The sequence below is a fragment of the Falco rusticolus genome, chromosome Z (assembly GCF_015220075.1).
Source record: "Falco rusticolus isolate bFalRus1 chromosome Z, bFalRus1.pri, whole genome shotgun sequence".
Lineage (NCBI taxonomy): Eukaryota > Metazoa > Chordata > Aves > Falconiformes > Falconidae > Falco > Falco rusticolus.
The window spans coordinates 82,031,526-82,049,235 of NC_051210.1; the positions used below are offsets into that span (position 1 = coordinate 82,031,526).

Genomic DNA, 17,710 nt, shown 5'->3' on the forward strand with positions numbered 1-17,710 from the left:
CTGTGGTTCTGGGTTTTCCTCCATATTTGGACACTTCTCCTGGTTATGGTTGGCTGTGGTTTAGAGGTGTCTGTGCCCAGAAGCTAGGAAGAAATGGGAAACTTCACCATCTCTGTGGCTCCTTGCCTCCAAATCCCATGCAGGTGCTCTACAGGAACCTTCCCCACATGAAGCCTTGGTTGTCCCTGTTTCTCCCACTTGCACTTCCGATTTGTTCCCTTGTGTGTTTTTTTTCAGCCCTGTAACCATATCATTTATTAACCTTGGGAAGCTCACCAGGAAAGAGAGAGTGTAGGAGAGATGCTCTGCTGAACAGTATCAGAAGCATCAGAAAGCACAGCAAAACACCCTTTCATTTAAAAGCTGGAAGCACGTGGTACAGAGGTGGTGGGGAATGCAAAGCTGTGTGGCTTTGTAGAGCCAACTTCTGGAGCAGATCAAGCTTAAAACTCGGGTTTTTGAAGGTTTTGCTCAGCTTGCCGCTGCTGCAAGGGTAGCGCAGCTCTTTTCATGCTGGTTTCAATATTTCCCTTCATCTGCCTTTGGCTGGGATATTTTCATTCAGTGAAACCTGAGGTCCCAGCTTTTTGGTAGCATAGGGAGAAGGCGGGCTGCCTTGCGTGAAGGATGGGAAGCCCACGCAGAGTTATCCCTTGGTGGCTCGAGAAAATATTTCCTACTTTTTCTAGTTCTACAAAATATCCCTCCGAGGCACAAAACAGGGAGGGAGGTGACAGAGGGACCATATGATGGCTTGAGCTGCACCTCTTATCCTTTGCTTTCTCCTGGTTTTATCCCCTATCATCTAACCCTGGTTGAGGTGATACAAAAGCTCTACCAACTGCCTTCTCGCCCCAGAAGCAGTGAGGGAACAGGCTGAAACACTGATTCCCTGCATCCATGTCTGGGGGAGGATGCCTGGAAGGGGACCTGGGTGGTGGTGGCAGTGCTGGCTACAGAGGTTTTTCTTGCAAAAGTGCTTCAGAGATGGTGAATCATAACTTCTTCCTATTTTCCGAGCTCAGATGCAGGCAAGCAAATCTCCAATGATTGCTTGGTATGGCCTGCACATCCTCTGTGCTCTGACTCCAAAGCATGCCTGGGGCTTCCAGGCCCTCAGCCCCTCTGGTTTTCTGGCTCTGTGTGTACATACAGCAGCGATCAGAAACCTGCCCTGTATTTCTTCATTCTTCTAATGCCTTGACTATTTTGCTCTGGCTCTTCTTGCCAGGCCTATTATCACTTGAACAGCTCACTTAACTGGATTAGCCTGATTAATGACAGTTCCTCAGCCTGGTCAAGTCATCTTTGCCATGGGAGAGTTTATAGTCTTTTCTTCTCTTTTGCTACAGCCAAGCTTTTGTCTTGGCTGTTAGGTGGGAGCACAGAACCCACAAACACATAGACAACATACAAATGGGTCATGGAGTTCCTCAGATGATAAAAAGAAATTTCCCTGGCTGAAAATATCAAATTACAGGTTAATCTGTTGCAGGTATCTTAGAGGTCTCCCCTGAAATCTTGCAGCACCTTCCTCTCCCTCATGCTTTGTTATTGACACTGGTGGTCTTTAGCGACAGTGATGCTGAGGTTTGAAGCTCAGCATCTTCTGTGCCTTCTGCAGGTTGTCCTGTCTGAAAGTCTCTTGCAGCGTGACCTTAAGCATCGCCATTCCTGCGCTGTCCTGCCCTCCCTCCCCAGCCCATGTCTGTGCCACAACAGAGCAGGTTTCCAGAAAACGTCTTGGTGATGCCAGCTGGCTCTCAGGTGGAAGGCAGGCATTAGGATGAGCTGCCTGACTCAGTGTGCCGGCAATGAACGTCATTCAGATGGGAGTTTTCAGTCCATACGGTGCAAAAAAAGGCTGTGCTTTGCTTGGGGGTTGCAGAAGCCCTCTGAGGTGCCAAGGTGCATCTCTAGATGTGGGGGTGGAGCTGGGGCCACCTTGACCATCCCAAGATGAGGCCTTGAGCAGAGGTTAGTGGGTACAGGGGGCAGCTGATCCAGAGCTTCCTTGGGTTTGAGTGAAACCCACTCCTGGCCTCAGACCTCACACCAGATGTCCCAAAAAGGCAGCTGGGGGATTAAAGCCCTCTGGACTTGTATGAGGAGCAGGGCTGGTCAGTGCCAGAGGGGCTTCCAGAGCTGCTGCTGGAGGTGGAATGGAGTCTGGGCATGAAGAGCTGCATGTACGCCGCTGCGCTTTGCCCCATGCCTTGCAGAAGAGAAATCACCCTAGAAAATTGTCTCATTTTTTACAATAAGTAATGCTGTTGTTTTTTCACCCAGCGCTGATATATCAAGGAGGCTCCACCCAGCCATCTGTTAGGGAATTACTGTACGAGTGAGCCACACAAATCCTCCTCGGGGCCATTGTGACTCAGCCCGGAGCAGTTTTTGCCTCTGGCCTGGCAGAGGTCGAGCATCGTCTGCTGCTGTGACCCCGCCCAGGTTCCACATGCTTCCATAGAAGCTGTCTGGCAGCTGGAGTCTTCTCCAGTCTGAAGGCACCAGTTGGCACTGGTGGCCCAGCTGGTTATTCTGGTTTTGTTCTTCAGCTGGAAACACCTTCTCCATCTTGTGGGCTTGGGAGGACCAGGGAGGTCAGAGCTGCACTGGAAGAGCCTTCAGGGCTCCACATGGCCATGTGAGCCGGGGCTGAAGCTTCTTTCCTCCAGCAGCCCTGGCTGATCCAGACCCTTTCCTGGTAATGAGCCATAGTGTGTGTCATAAAGAGATGTTCCAGTGTAACGACGTAGTCCTTGCCTTTTCTTGGAGACCACCAAAAAGGAAATGTGGACATGGGAGCTGCAGGTTGAGGGGTAGGGCCCTAAGCTCTGCTTCTCACCCTGGAACAGTGCAACCTTTGTCTGCAGCCACCTAAGAAAGGAGAGGATGGGAGAAACAGTCCCCAGTGGCAACTGCTGGTGTCCCACGCAGCAGCGGCATTCCCAGGATGACCCCCTGGTCAGTGAGGACACAAGGCTTGCTGGCTAATTCCAGGCACAAAAGCAGTGGCTGGAGCCCCCTGGGAGAAGGCAGCAGGGAGACACGTGCAGTGGGAGTGAGCAGTTGCCTCCCTGTCCCATTCAGACAACCACTCTAGCAAAATGTAGCTGCAGGGGCCTGGGAGGAAGGAGACAATGGGGACAGCTGGGGACCCCCGGCGCTCCTGCCCTGCCCTACGTACTGTGCCTGGTGCTGAGACACCTCCAGTGACAGCCAGGGCTTGCCAGGCTGGTCCAGCACCATATGGCCAGAGGAGACCCGGCTGGCAGGGAAGAGCAGGCTCACAGCTCTGCCATCGTTAGCACCTCATTGGCAGCCAAATTTTCCCATGGAAAATGACCTGGAGCCGTGTTGTCAGGTCTTGGTGCGGTGCCGCCGGCTGCCACACGCCAACAAGCTGCAGCATTGCTTCCCACATCCTGTCCTGGGGCTGCCTGTGGGCCATTGCCGGAGGCACGCTGAAGCCTGGAGTATGGTAGCTGGTGTGTGATGATGCAGGTGCTGTCAGAGGGCACTTTTAAGCAATATTGGGCTAAACGAGCATCTTATGAGCTGTTCTTCCCCAAACAGCCATGCTGCCATCAGAAGCACGTCAGATGTGCAGCGTATTTTGCATCTTCTCAGCTTTTCGTGGAAGGCAACAGCTCTGCACCACTGCCAACCTTGCCCTGCTGAACTCCCAGCTGAGAGCCTCTAGAAGAGGCACGGTAGTATTAATTAAAAGCTGACTTCCCAAACTACCTAGGGCATTATCTCAAATGTGCTCCCCATGCAATATTCACATGCTGCTCCCAGCCAAACTGTGTTGGGCCGGGAGCCTTCTCTGCAGGGAGGTTGTTGTCAGCATCTGCTCCTTTACCCCTCTGCGTTGCGAGTTTTGGAGTGTTGTTTGGGGCTGAGCTGTAAATTCAAGTTGACCCAGCTATTTAAAAGGCTAACTCAGCTAAATACTGCTCAGCTTCAGCACATCGTGGGATCTGAGAGGCTGGGAGGCTGGACAGTTTGCAGCACTTCCAGAACACCTTTTCAAGCTTAAAAGTGCTGTTTACAATTAGAACAACAATGCAGGGAAATGGCCAGTCTGGGGGTGGGGTGGGGGGTGGGGGGGGTGGGGTGGCAGGGGAAATAATAATTCTCTTGCTGTGCACTTGGCATTGGTTATTTCTCACGTTGAAATATTCCCAAGATGTTGGATCTGAAACACAAAGGGCTGAATGATGCCTCAGCTGCGTTGTCCTTGGAGGAGATAGCATCTCCTGGCGCAGACAGCACAACTTTCCCGAACCAGGCTGTTTAAGGTCATCTGAGAGCTCTGTTTGCACATGTTCGAACAGCTCCTTCATTATCATCCATCAGTCCCTCGTCCTCGCCCCGTCCCTCGGATACCCACTGCGGCTGGTGCAAAGCCATCCCACTTAATTGGGACCTCAGGGAAACTGTTCCCATTCTGAAGCCTGCTCTGCTTTAATTAATGGGTAAAATAATCTATAAATAGGAAGACCTTGACTAGCTCCCGTTTTTATTTCCTTTCTGCTTCCCCTGCTTCTCCCAGGTAATTTGGAGCAATGCTTTGTGAAGGTCTGTGCGAAAGATAACCTGACTGCTTGTTTTCTGCAGGCTCAGTCCTGTAAAAGAGCAGGAATGCAAATGCTGGGAGCTGGTAAAACACTTCAATACTCACACGAGCAGGTGGGTTGTTCCTGGGAGAGCTAAGCGTAGATTCAGGTACTTTGAGGGATTTGCCCCAGAGGGTGGGGAAACGGCAGGTTTGAGGTGATGCTGTTTAATGTGGATTTGGCATGCTGGGGACAGGCACGGCAAAGGAAAGGCATCTGCTTTTAGAAAGAAAAACACAATTTTAAAGTAGTTCTGTTGGTTTGCTTTCTTCTGAAGTTTTAAAAGAATTGTGTTGGTTTGCTTTCTTGTGGCTGGATTTCTGCTCTGAGTGCAAAATGCTCAGAGCCATCAGGAATGCAGCTGATCTGGGTGCCAGTAGCCAAAATTGCCTTGCAGCACCATAGACCCTGCGCTGTCCCTTCCCACTTGCCTGGGCTCCCCATGCCCATCACGGCATCGGCAGCCAAGGCTAAACCGACATCAGGAGTTCTGGGCAGGCAGAGACAATGCTTTTAATTAGAACCTTTGTTAATGATTGAGATGCCAGGATAAATGGCTTGTGTGGGAAGCAGGGAAGTGGGGAAGGACGTTGGGCAGGGAAAGGGAGGGGATGCTGTGGTGTGCAGGAGCTCCTTCTGCTCGGGCACGTTGGCGCCAGCACTAATTGCTCACAACAAACTGACTCTGGGGTAGCACCATGGCAAAATTTGGGCTCTCCAAGGCCATCCTTGGAGCCCCACAGCTGGGAGTCGTGCCATCTCCTCGGGGGTCTCCTGCCATCACTCTGGCAAGTGCCTCCACTCCTGGGTATGACATTCATCATCTGTAAAGGCTGGTTATAGTGCACGTGAAAAATAATAGCAGGAGGCAGAAAATGATGGAAAATGTGGGTGTGCAGAGAACTCTATGCTTTAATGGCATTCCCCTGCACCAGGGAATTGTGACAAGCTCGTTCCCAAGGATTTACAAAGGTGGCTGCCTACAACATGAGAGAGACTTCATCTTTTTTCTTTGGCAGTTTTAGGTCAGTTCAGTAAGACAGAAGAAAAAAGGAAAACCTTCAAGGAAGTTGATGCCAAATCGGTGACAGTTTGGGAAATCAAAAGGTTTGTTCTCAACTAGTTTTGTTGCCAGTGAGATGGAAGGAGCAGGCTGGGATCCCTTGCAGCTAGCAAGTGGCAGCAGTCACTGCTCTTGCCCCAGTCTGGTGAGTGGGTGCTCTGACACCAGCATTAAATCAGACGCGATGTGGGAAGGTGAGGAAGGAGTGAATAAACAGTGTTATTTCAGGATGCAAGAGGGTGCTGAGGCCTGGATGCAGCTGTGGTGAGGTGGGGACAGGGAGGGAGAGCAGCAGGCACAGGCTCTGCAGGCACATGCTGGCGAACAAGTGTCTGCAACAGATAGAAAGTGAATGGGTTGTGCTGCTGACACTGCTTTCATTGCATGGACTCACTCCCAGAAGCTCAACGTCCGAGCATCATGTCTGCTTGGCTGCTCAGTTATGTTCAAACGGGCTGCTCTGTGCTGTCCTCTGCTGTGTTACCCAGCCCTGGATTTGGTGCAGCTCCGAAATATCTCAGGCCCTTCCTCCTCCATTTAATTCTGCATTCCTCGCAGAGCACTGGAGGAGCTGGGGGGAGCTGGGGGTCACACCTGATGGGTTATGTACTCTGACATTGCCTCCTTTGAAGCACTCCTGTTTTGAAGAGGCATACCTTTATGAGCTGTTTCCTTAGCGGACAGCTCACTGGTGCATGTTGGCCGGTGCTCTGGTGCCCAGCAGTGGTCTGTGCCCGCAGGCAGGGTCTCACTGCTGTGTGGGCAGCGTGAGGTGGGCACAGGCAGCTTCGTGCACAGCCAGCTTTGCTACACAAGGGTAGAGCAGAGCTAGGGCTGCAGCAGCGGCTCATTCCTTCTAAGAGATGGAAACTCAAATTCTTGATCTCTCTTCGGTGTTTTAAGGGTAGGGAAGAGTGAGGAAGGTGCGGTGCCTGTGCCAAGGAGCTTGGGTTTGGTTTAGGTATCCTCAGTCGTAGTGGGAAGGAGGGGAAGGGCACTGTGTGCCGCCAGCAGTGTTGGGGTGTCATGATGTGATGGGTGCAGGCAGCTGCTGCAAGGCGAGCGGCCCAGAGGGCTGCTTCCCTCCACCGCTGTGCCCCACCAGCCAGGGCTCACCTGCCCAGCTGCTTTGTAGACACCAGCATTTAAGTATCTATTCGATTTATAATGCTTTGGGGAGAAATCAGAGCGTGCACGGAGGAGCGAACAGCACACATGGTGAATTAGAGTGGTTTAATTTCCTTAGCTTGACACTCACGGCACTTTCCTGTCCTGCTGTTTTTAATGTCCACTTTATTTTTGTACATTAATACTACTCCGGGGCAACTGATCACACATTACTCTCACACGCCTCCCTGAGGGATTAATTTTTTCCTGATGGCATCAGTGCAAATGCAGAGTAATTTCAGTGGAGCTACCAGGGCTAATGCAGCTGGATCATGTTCAAGCGGTGCCCTACACCAGTGTTTACACTTACCAGAGAGCTACTCAAGCAACGCACCTCTTAGTAACAGGAGGGAAAAAAAGCATGTGGATTACTAAATGGCTTTTGTTGTTGTTGTTGTTCCCCAGCCCAACTGTTGTGTGCTAGAAATATGAACTGACCTTTGCAAAGGCAAACTTGGTTTGAATAGGAGACATGGGCATGGGCAAAGAGCTGTGGCCCAACCATTAATCAGCCTCTCGTCCTTCAGTATTTTTTTGTGTCCTTTTTCTACACAAAAGGTTGGAAAGTCAAAGAGCTTTTTAAATATTTTATGTTGTCTTTTTTTCCACCTCTGTTCTGAGAGCTACTTGCTTAGTACAGTTTGGAGTTGAGGTGACAGCTGAGGCAAGTGCTGTACCCGGCTCTCTGGGGAGTTCCACGTTGGCTGCTCAGCTGGGCTGAAATCCCGGGGGTTTGGGTCCGTCCACCTGGGCTGGGCAGACCCAGTGGGACCTGGGGTGAGAAGCAGGAGGAAGAGGGTCTCGCCAGTGTGTTTTCTACCCCAGGACCGATACGGAGCCTGTCTGGATGAGCACTCCGCTAATTATCTCAATCTGCTGACAAGGGGGTCCAGCCTAGGTGAGATCATTCTCTGCAGGCTCCCGGCTGTCCTGGCTCTGTAGCACCCAAAACTTCCCTTGCTCTGCTGCACCGGTTGCATTCTTCTCCCAGAAAGCTGGGATTTGTTTACTATGCACCAATTTATTTTATTTTCAGTTCAAAATACAAAAAGTACGTGGGTTACAGCAGCATAATTGGCAGCCTGCTGATTAATAATACAGCTGACAGAACGGAATTGGGCTGCGAGCTCAAAGTGCTGAGGAAAGCTGAAATCTGGTGAGTGGTGTGTACATGTGGGGTAGGCAGCCTGCAGCCTGGAGAGCAGACTTCTGAGGCAAGAAACGCCATTTTCTTTTTTGCTGCCTCACACACAAAACCCAGTTCTGTTAAATCCCCTTTGCCCTCACCTGCTGTACAACCTTCCGTCTTTGGAGGTGGTCAGGACTCAACTGGAAAACTCTGTGAGGAACCTGATCCGAGGAGATGTGCTCCAAATGTCAGGGGGCTGGACTAGGTGACTCTGGAGGTCCCTGCTCACATCAGTTGTCCTGTGGTTCTCCATAAGCACGAGAAAGACAGGAAATTCTTGTCACAGAGAGCAGTTCTTAACAGTATTCCCCATCTACGTGGAGAGAAGGCAACCTACAAAGTGTTAATGAATTTTTTTTTTTTTTCATGAGTCCTGAGATGCCCCCAAAGCCCAGCAGCTGGTCTTGGCACCTCTGGAAATATGGCTGCTTTTACACCGGTTCTTCATTTTATAGAATTTGTTATGAGAAAAGAGTCTTTATTCTCTGCCTGTGGCATATGGTCCTGTGAAAGTGGTAATGGTTCATGCCAGGGTGTGCTGCTGCAGGTCAGCGATAGGCACGGCAGCTACCGACCTTCTGCACCTTGTTCTGAGATCTGTTAAAATATCAGGGGTGTGTCTGGAAAAGGCAGCGTTACATGTGTCGAAAAGGACGCGCTGGATGTACTGTATCCAGCGGGAAATGACTGCACCAGGCTGGCTTGCATCACTTCACTGACATCACCAAGTTCAGATCTGGCAGGGGATTTCTGAAAATCATTCATGCTCTAGATGCTCGGGTCCGTTCATTTCAGCAGCTAACGATTTAATTTCCTAAATACGTTGGATAAGCCCTGTAACTGGAGACAGAATAATATTATGCAAGACAAACATTTTGCAGTGGGTGTAACGGCATCATTATGCAACTGGAGTGAAATCTACAGCTGGACAGGGTGTAAGTCCCCTGGTACAGTCTGCGTGTCACCCCTGTGGGTTTTGGCTGCTTTGCCTGTGGAAGGGGTGAATTTCAGGCTCTGAATAAAATGCTGTACATGCTGTGATTAGACAATAAAAATGCCCCCTCTCTCAGTAAGAACAAGCACTGGAAAGGGAGACAGCAGAGAAAAGCACCCGCTTCCTGAAGGCGTCCGACAGCCTGAGCCTGTAGCGGGAAGGCCAAATTGCTGGGGTTCAGGCAGGACTAGTGCTACGCCTTTCTGCGTTTGCCTTACGTCTGCTTTCGGCTGTCTGACACGGGGAAGGGAGAGAGCCTGGATTAGGAAACCACATTATGGCAGGGTGAAAAAAAAGAGATTCTCATCGCTCCCAGTATTGGCACACTCTGCAAGCAACAGTGCTGCCTGCTTTGATCAAGTGTGCTGGGTCCCTCCTCACCAATCATAATGAAATTGATGTAAACACTCAGGCAGTTTTTTGAGAGTTTGGCTTCTCCCTGCTTAAAAAGAGACACAATGCCTCGCGCATGAAGTTGCAGCACAGGCCCGTGATTATCTATTCAGTCTCACCAGTGTTTAATTAAAGTCGCTTATCATGTTATCATCCCGTCTCTCTTTATCCTGCTTGGAAACACGCACCCTTGCACCCACCTCACGCCAGAGAGCAGCAGCTGCTGTCTCTGTGTGTGCCACAGCACCATTACACACCCATGGGTGCCAAAACCTCCAGTTTATGGTGTACGGTTTGAGTCGCACAACACTGCATACCGTAAATATGGTATTTTTCAGCCATTACGCTTGGCAGCTTCATGACGACGAGCCAACTATAGCTGCCTGGAGTTACTGCCATGCTGTCACCCCCTTTGAACGGAGGCCCCTTTATCCCGTTAGCGTTCGGGACCGATCCTGCCAAGCTGCGGCATTTGGTGGTAGTGGTACGCCATTCACAGCACTGCCAGAGTGTCATTCACTTGGCACCGCTCCGGGGACGACGGCCAAGGTCCTGCGAGATGCTGAGCGCTGCCCTGGTTTGCTGAAGCCCCAGTAATATCCAGCCTTGTCACCAAAACCAAACCTGTATCAATCAAACCTGGCATCCACCCTTTTAAAAGAAAATATAAATGTGTACGTGCGTGGGCATATGCTTGCTGCTTAATTGCAAGAGGCTAGCCTGCTTCTTAAAACAAAATGGCTAGGGCCACAAACCAAAGGGTTCAAGCTGCAGAAGAGAAGTCCTCAAATCGCTGGATGACTCCCAGTCAGCACGGATGCAGAGCATGCTCCCGCAGCACAGGGACTGTGTGCTTCAGCCTCACCCCACAGCCAGGATCATAACTTGTTTTCTGTTCCCATATGGCACTTTGAGCTCAAACTGAGCAGCCAGCAGCTGCCTCGGTGGTGGAAACCTCTCCATGGAGCACTGGGCCCATGGCATTGTCACACAGATCGCCGCAATAAAACCTTGATGTGAGATACCAGCCAACAGGCATGTGGGAGAGCATCTTTGCCCAAACAGCCCCATTTTCCTCCATCGAGCTCTTCCCTGGAGGGGTGTGTTTGTTACCTGTGTCAACCAGAGGAATAACCTCCATGCGTGGCTTTGAAAGGCAAAGCTCGCAGCAGCACGGGGCACATGAGATCAGATTCCCTGGGAGGTTTCAACGATAACTGTTAATGCTCCTGTTCCTCTTTCTTCGCCGTTTCTTTCCCCCCTTGCACTGACAACAGGTATAAGCACCAATTCAACACCTTCTGGCTCATGGGACAACCAGCTGGGAATGTTTGTTTTAATCTCAGCCAGTGACACAGTAGAGGGGCTTGTTACCTCCAAAAATGATACACCTTCATTTCCTCCCAATTCCCTGGGTGTTTAATTTACCAGACCATTTTATCTTTTTTTTTTTCTTTTTTTCTTTTTTTTTTTCTCACCGCTGTCCCCTGCAGAAGAGGAGGGAGGCTCAGTTCCTCCAGCTCTAACAAAGCCGCACGCTTGTCTGGAGGGGATCGATAACTATCGAACGATTGCGCTTCCTCCACTTAGGCTGTTGAAGCAGCTTCCTTTAATTGTTCTTGCCCACTCTAAATACAGCGGAAGGTGATTTTTTTCCATTGAGGCTGCTCAGCGGGGTCGTGCCACCAGGAGGGGAAGGGCCGCGGCTGCCTGGCCTGCAAAAGCCCCCGCCGCAGGGAGCGCTGCCCCAAACCTGTTTCTCCTGGGGGCAGGGGCCGGGGGGGGGGAGGGCCCGGGGGGGGACGGGCCCCGGGGCGGGCAGGCGGGGGGACGCTGCGGGCGCAGGGCAGGGTGGCGCGGGGGGCACAGCCGCGCAGTGACACCAGCAACAAACCCCCGCGGGTGCGGGACGCCCGGCCGGGGATGTGTCCCTGCTCGGGGTCACCCTGAGGGACGCCGCCAGGTGGGCGCCAGGCGGGGTCGCCCCTTGATGGCTCCCCACAGGGACCGTGGCGGGAGGGCAGGCCAGGTCCCCTCCGGCGGCGCCTGCCGGGGACACCGAGGGGACACCGGGTCCCCTCAGGGCTCCGCACCGGGACAATGCGGGGGTAGTCGGGGGCACCGGGTCCCCTGAGGCGGCGCCTACCGGGGACACCGAGGGGACGCCGGGTCCCCGCCGGGCTCCCGCCGGGGCTCGGCCCCGCCCCTGCCCCTCCCCCGGCACGTGGCCCCCGCGCGGCGGCTGAGGCCGGTGGGTGACGTCAGCGGCGGGGGCGGGAGCGCGGTGCCGGTGCGCCGAGCCGGGCCGAACCGGGCCAAGCCGTGGCGGAGCGGAGCGGCTCCGGTAAGTGCGGCGCCCCGCCGCTCCCCTCGTCCCCGCCGCGCCCGGGCGCTGCTCCCGGCCCCCCGCGCCCAGCCGGTGCTGCGGGCTGAGCCCGCTCGGCGGTGAGGGGCTTCGGCGGGCGGAGCCGGGCGGGGGGAGCCGGGCGGCCGCTCCAGCGGCGCTGGGCTGGCGCGTGTGCTTGCCCGGGTTCCCGCTCCTGCTCCGTGCGGTACCGTAGCCGGGGGCCGGGCGCGGGGAGCCCCCGGCACCCGCCCGGGGGGAGCCGTCCGTGCCAGCGCCCGGCGGGGCCGCCTCGCCCTCCCGCGGGGCCTGGCCGAGACCCCGCTGCCTCGGGGCGGGGGGCTGGCAGCCGCCGCAGCCCGGTGCGCCGCCGTGGCGGGGGCACGGCGCCGTGTGCCTCTGTCCGGGTTACACGCGCTTTACGTGTGTGTCGGTGCCGTACGGTACGCACGGACCGAGGGGCTCGCACGGCCACATGGGCGCAGAGCCCGGCCGGTGCCGCCGTGCCTGGCGTGTCCCGGCCCCTTCCCGGTGCGGGGGGCGGGAAACCCGCGGCTGCCCCGGGCCGGGCGGGCTCTGCGCGCCGGCGGGGTTTCCTGCGCCCGAGCTGGACCCCGGTCTGCCGGCCGCGGGGGCCAGGGGCCGGGCGCCAGTGGCAGGGCACCGGCGCCGTGTGTGGCGAGCGCGGTTTCGGCTGCAGCGCCGGCGGCACGGTGCCGCGGGAAGGTGCATCCCAGGCGGAGATGCGAGTACCAGAACGGGGCGGGGGGGGAAGCCCCGACCCTGCTGTCCCCGCAGCTCTGACAGGGTGTCCTCGCACAGCGTCATGCAGCCGCATCCTCCAGCCCCCAGACGTGGGGTGGGGTGGGGGAGAGGGGGCTCCCTGCGGTTCGGGGTGCTCAGCTTTTTTTGGGGTGCTGGAGGTGTTTGGGTACCTGTGCTACGTGTCTCTTCTGTGTGCGAGGCGGGGGCACCGCTGCCGGAGAAGGTGATGTGTAATACCAGGGGTTTCTCCTGACGAAGCAGCTGGCTGGGGTTTGGACCCACAACACTTGGCTGCTTGCTGAGGGGTTTCAGTCCCTTCGTTCAGCTCTGTGTCACTTGCTCCTTGCTGTTAATTTGGCACATCTAATCCTACCTGGTGTTGGCAACTTCCCAGGAAACGCAGAATGCTTTTCCCTCTCTGGTCTGCAGCAGGAGCCCAGCCTCCTGCAGAAGGAGGCCTGGGGACAGTGACTTCTTTTTCACCACCTTGGACGTGACTGAGGGGTGCAACTGAGAGTTGGATTTACGGTGCGCATTCCTCTTTTTGGATGGATGGATGTCCATCAGGTTGAAGGTGACAAATAATCCCATGGAGACATGTGGGGGAAGGGCGACCAGGACCATAGTGAGGATATCTCAGGAGCCAGGGCTGGAGTTGCATGTGATGTTTTCAGGACAAATCTCATACCCAGCAGATGAGCATCAGCATTCCTCCTCTCTTCAAAAGAGGACAGGGTAAAGGGGCATGATAACCCATGTACCATCAATTCCCCTGTGCCTGAGAGCATCACCACCGTGAGCCTCTGCCTGACCTCGGAGCCAAAGCAGAGAAAAGCCAGGCTCACCACAGTCCCTCTGCTCCTCAGGCTGAGCCCAGCCTCCCAGTAAGGACCAGTGAAGTCTGAAATCCCAGTCAAATAACTGATGTTCTGAAAGAAGGATGCTAGGCTGCGAGCATCCTGGCTAGCCTCAAGCTCTCCAGGCCAAGTGCTTCATGCAGATGGTCTCTGTTTATCTCTTCTTCATATCTAGACCAGCGATGTGAGACCTGCTTCCAGGTACTGGAGTCGCTTCTCATCCTGCTTCTGCCTCCTGGGCGCTGGGCAGCTCAGTAAGGCAATACCACCAGAACTGGCATTATCAGCCAAAATTACCTCTTGATTTTCCAGGTGGCGTGAGGCAGTTTACTTGCAGTTGAAGCTGTTTTGGTGGGTGCAATTGGTTTGCCTTCAGTTGGGTGTCTAAAAGGGTCTGGTCTGAGCTGTACACACCCCCCCCCCTAGATGGAGGGGGTGGGCACCTCCTGAACGGGATTGTTTCTCCCTGTGTTAACCCTCAGGCGCAGGGCAGGCAAATGCCTTCCAGGGTGCTGGTTCTGACTTGGATATCTGAGTTTTTTGATATTTGAGGACTAAATCTATGTGAGATTAATCTAACCCAGTGCTTGCAAGCCTTGGGTTTTAGTTGTTTGGTCTTGATCTTTCCTTTTTTTGGCATGACCCTGCTGTTCTCCTACCACTCAGGCCTTTTTCTGAAGCATAAATAATGCTTCTGAAACTTTCCATGTCCCCAGGTGGGAGGTGTTGCAGAAATGCAACTGCAGGGAAGCGTTTGCAGCTCATCCTCCTGCAGACACAGAAAGCTGGGTTAAAAACCAGCCTGTTAATTTTATTTTAATGGCTCTAAGCAATGGTGAGCCTCCCCCTCCCCACCCCTTGCTCCCAAACCTTGTGCCAACATTTAATTGCTCTCGCTCTGGGGAGATGCTATCTCATTTCAAGGTTGAACTTACCTGGCTTCGACTTGCAGCGGGGGGATGTTGTCGTGCCCTTGTCACAAAGGTGACTTGTCACTCCCAACTGCATGCCCGCAGTGATCGGGTCACCTCTTCATCTGCTTCTGTGGAGTCTGAAGGTGCCATAACCTCGTGCTGAGAGGCTCCTGCTCAATCTTGTGCGTTTTTTGTGGCCACCCTTGGGACTTCACTGGTGTGACTGCGTTGCCCGGGTACCGGCCTGGATGCAGCTGTGACCTTGATAATGGCACGTGTTGGTGTGAGCTTGCTTTGCAGCTTCTAATGGATGTGTTTCCTGTTGCACCTTCAAGGACCACCTCCTTTTGCTCTGGCTTTGCTCTGACGGTGTATGCAGAAGAGGTGCCCCACACTCATCCCAAATCCCTTTCTGGCTCAGGCAGAGATCTCTTTTCTGGCCTCATGTGTTACTTTGCCACACAAAAGCATGATCTGTTGGACTGTGACCTCCACCGAGGTGATTTGGGTCTCTGTGCAACTGTGTCATCAACCAACCATCCATTAGTTACTGGGTTTTTTTGTGTTACAGATTTATGTTTAATATAATCCTGCAGAAGATCACGGATGAGACTGAGCAGTGACAGAAATCCCTGAGGACCGTGCTTGGCTGCTGGCTTCCCTCACTGGTCTCACCCCATCAGCAGCCATGCTGGGGGCTGTATCAGCAGGCATCTAACGTGTGTGGAGTTGATTACACCTGGTGTGAGATTCATCCTCAAAATATTATCTGCTTTGGAGAAATATGGGCAAACACTGTGTCCAGGCAGTTGCCTGTGTCATGCAGCACTGTTAGCTCTCTCAAAACAAACAAAAAAAAAGGTCTCTTAAATAGATCTAATTCCAGGAAACTCAGCTGGCTGATTGGAATTGTATTTTTAGTCTCCGGTTTGTGTATTTACCTGAAATTTCTGTCCCACTGTTCTAGCTGGAGCTGACCCCAGGGGTTGCCTGCTGCTCCTGCCTTTCACCTTTCATCCTTTCTTAAAATACCATGACTACACAAAGTTTCCCTGTGTTTCACTGGTTGACTTGTAAATGCTTTCTTTTTTGTTGATTTTTTAAATGCTTTCTTCAGCCTGGCAGTACTGAAGGCTCTGTCAGTAAGGGGTTTTAAGGCAGGTTATAGAGGTTGGTGGGAAGGACCCTGCTTTACAGTGTGGTGCACATGGTTAATCTGTAGACTTGTGTTTTTCTTGTCCTCTTGGTAACCCTTTTAGTATCCCGTCGGCAGCACAGTACTCACTTCCACTTTTACTGGTGGTACTTATTAGCGAATCTAGCAGCTAACTAATTGTCTATTCCTTGCATGCTTTAAAAGTGACTTACTTTACAATTAATTCTGTTAGCTGTTAAGATTTAATGGATTCCTTTAGAGGTCCTCATCAGTCACCGACCTTGGACATTTCTTTTTCAGTGCAATTTCTTTTCTGTCTTCTTTTTCTGTGCCTTTTTGAAAGATCATGTTTCCATGCGGATTCCACATCTTGTTTTTGCCAGAATGTTTTCTTTCATTATTTCACTCTTGCTGCTTTTCTGGGTTTGTAACTTTTGGGGTCTTTGGTAAATGCTTTAAGCGAGTCCCATGTTCCCAGTGATGCTAATGATTGCTTTTGGCTTCGTAAAATTTGCCCTTTTAAATTTAGACACTGCTGCCATTATTTTGGGCTTGTAGTTTCTGTGACTAGCACAGAAACAGAAAGAAGCTATAATGGAAGAGGACTTGCATTAGACGTGGCAGTTCATTTGGGCTTCGTCCTTGTCACGTAGATCTGCTGCTTGGTGGGCAATTAACACTGAAACATGAGCTGCTCCATGTGCCAGCAGCCGCTTCTCATCCTAAAGACTTACCGGTGTGTTCCTTGGGCTTGGTATTGATTATTCATTAGTTGTCTGCGTTGCGGTATTTTTATTTGCCTCTCTGGGTGTATGTATGTGATGAATAGCGGCAAGATGTTGCCTTCCTTGTACCAGTGCAGCTGAATGCATAGAAGAGAGTGAAATTTGGTGCTTGTGACCCACGAACACCTGGCAAATGGTCTTCGAGTGGCTTTGATACCATTGCAGAAGAACATACTGTACTTCATGTAGTTTGAATTATTTTGGCACGTTTAAGCACCTAATCTCTTCTTTTGTACCTCAGTGTCTTCATACTCCTCTCCTAGCTGAGTGCTGCACCTTTCAGACCTCACCAGCTGCGCTTCCTAGGCAGGCACGATGCTGACTGGTGCAGACCAGGGCCGGCACTGGGAAGCCACTGTGTGTTTCCCATGACCAGTGCTAGGGCAGGGTTAAGCAGTGATCTGCTTCAAAGGCTTTCCAGGCAGAATTGCACGTGAGGATTTACAGGAGCCAATTTCAGCCCTGCTGAAAGGTGCCAGGATGACCTTGTGGTTGCTCCCAGTCCCTGGAGTCGGGTCAGGAGCGGGTCAAGCTCCCAAATCTCCCTACTGAAAATTTCCCCTGGCTTGGAGGCTACAGGGGGAATTAGCGCTGTTTGTTCCTGCAGCACTTTGCATCCGAGCTAAGCCTTTCTTTAAAAAGCAGTCGGCGTGGTTGTGCTTGGAACAAGCAGCTCAGTTTCTATATTATACACAACAGTCATCTCTGTAGGAAGCTGGCCAGCCCACGCCGCTGCAGCGGCCCAGAGCTACATGGCTGTTGGTGTGCTTATCCTCGGGGCATTCCTGGGAGGAAGACAAGGAGCAGGGGAACTTGAGGAAGAAGCTTTCCAGGACGCTGATGTGAGTGTTCCCAGGTGGTGTGAGAAGTGGTGCCCAGGTACATGCGTGTCTGTTGGGTCACTCGCAGGGGTGCTCACGCATCGTTCTGGCTGCACAGCTGCTCTGCGACAGGGAGAGCGGTCCCCTCTGGAGACCCAGTGTGGATTTGCCGTGTGCAGGGCGAAACCTGCATTCTGCTCTTGTGCCCTTAGCCTTGCATCTGCTCTCGCACCCTTGGTGCCTTCCTCGCTGGCTATGACCTGCCACGGATAAAAAGTTGCCCTCTGCTGTCCTGAGCTGGTTGTCTTACTCCCAGGCTGAGTGGTGGGAGACCTTCTGACTCTGTGTGATTTCCTAGGGAGGTGGGTTGGCTGTGTCTCAGCTCGACGTTAGGATCCCTCCAGATTCAGGGAAGAGCAAGCAACCTCCCCAGGCCAATACCCATTAGTGTCCATCTGTCCCAGCTGCTCAGTTTGTTTGCACAACTCGGTTCTTGGCTACACCTGGTTTTACAACAGTATTAATTACATGGTAACTGATACACCTGCAACAATTAGCTATGTAAACTAAGATAAAAAGCCTAATCAAATGTCATGTTTCAGAGTACAGGCTGTTTCCTTCTGGAGGCTTCCTAAGC

The 17,710-nt window shown here is 52.8% G+C and overlaps 1 protein-coding gene across 2 annotated transcripts in view; it reads left to right on the top strand.

The window, feature by feature from the left end:
• Window positions 1-11,714: 11,714 nt before the first annotated feature.
• MAPK4 (mitogen-activated protein kinase 4) overlaps window positions 11,715-17,710 on the top strand; it is a 46,420-nt gene continuing 40,424 nt past the window's right edge. For both annotated transcript variants that reach the window (XM_037374222.1, XM_037374224.1), the window contains exon 1: window positions 11,715-11,775. The gene's annotated coding sequence lies outside the window, so the exon portion shown is untranslated. The remainder of the gene's footprint in view (window positions 11,776-17,710) is intronic.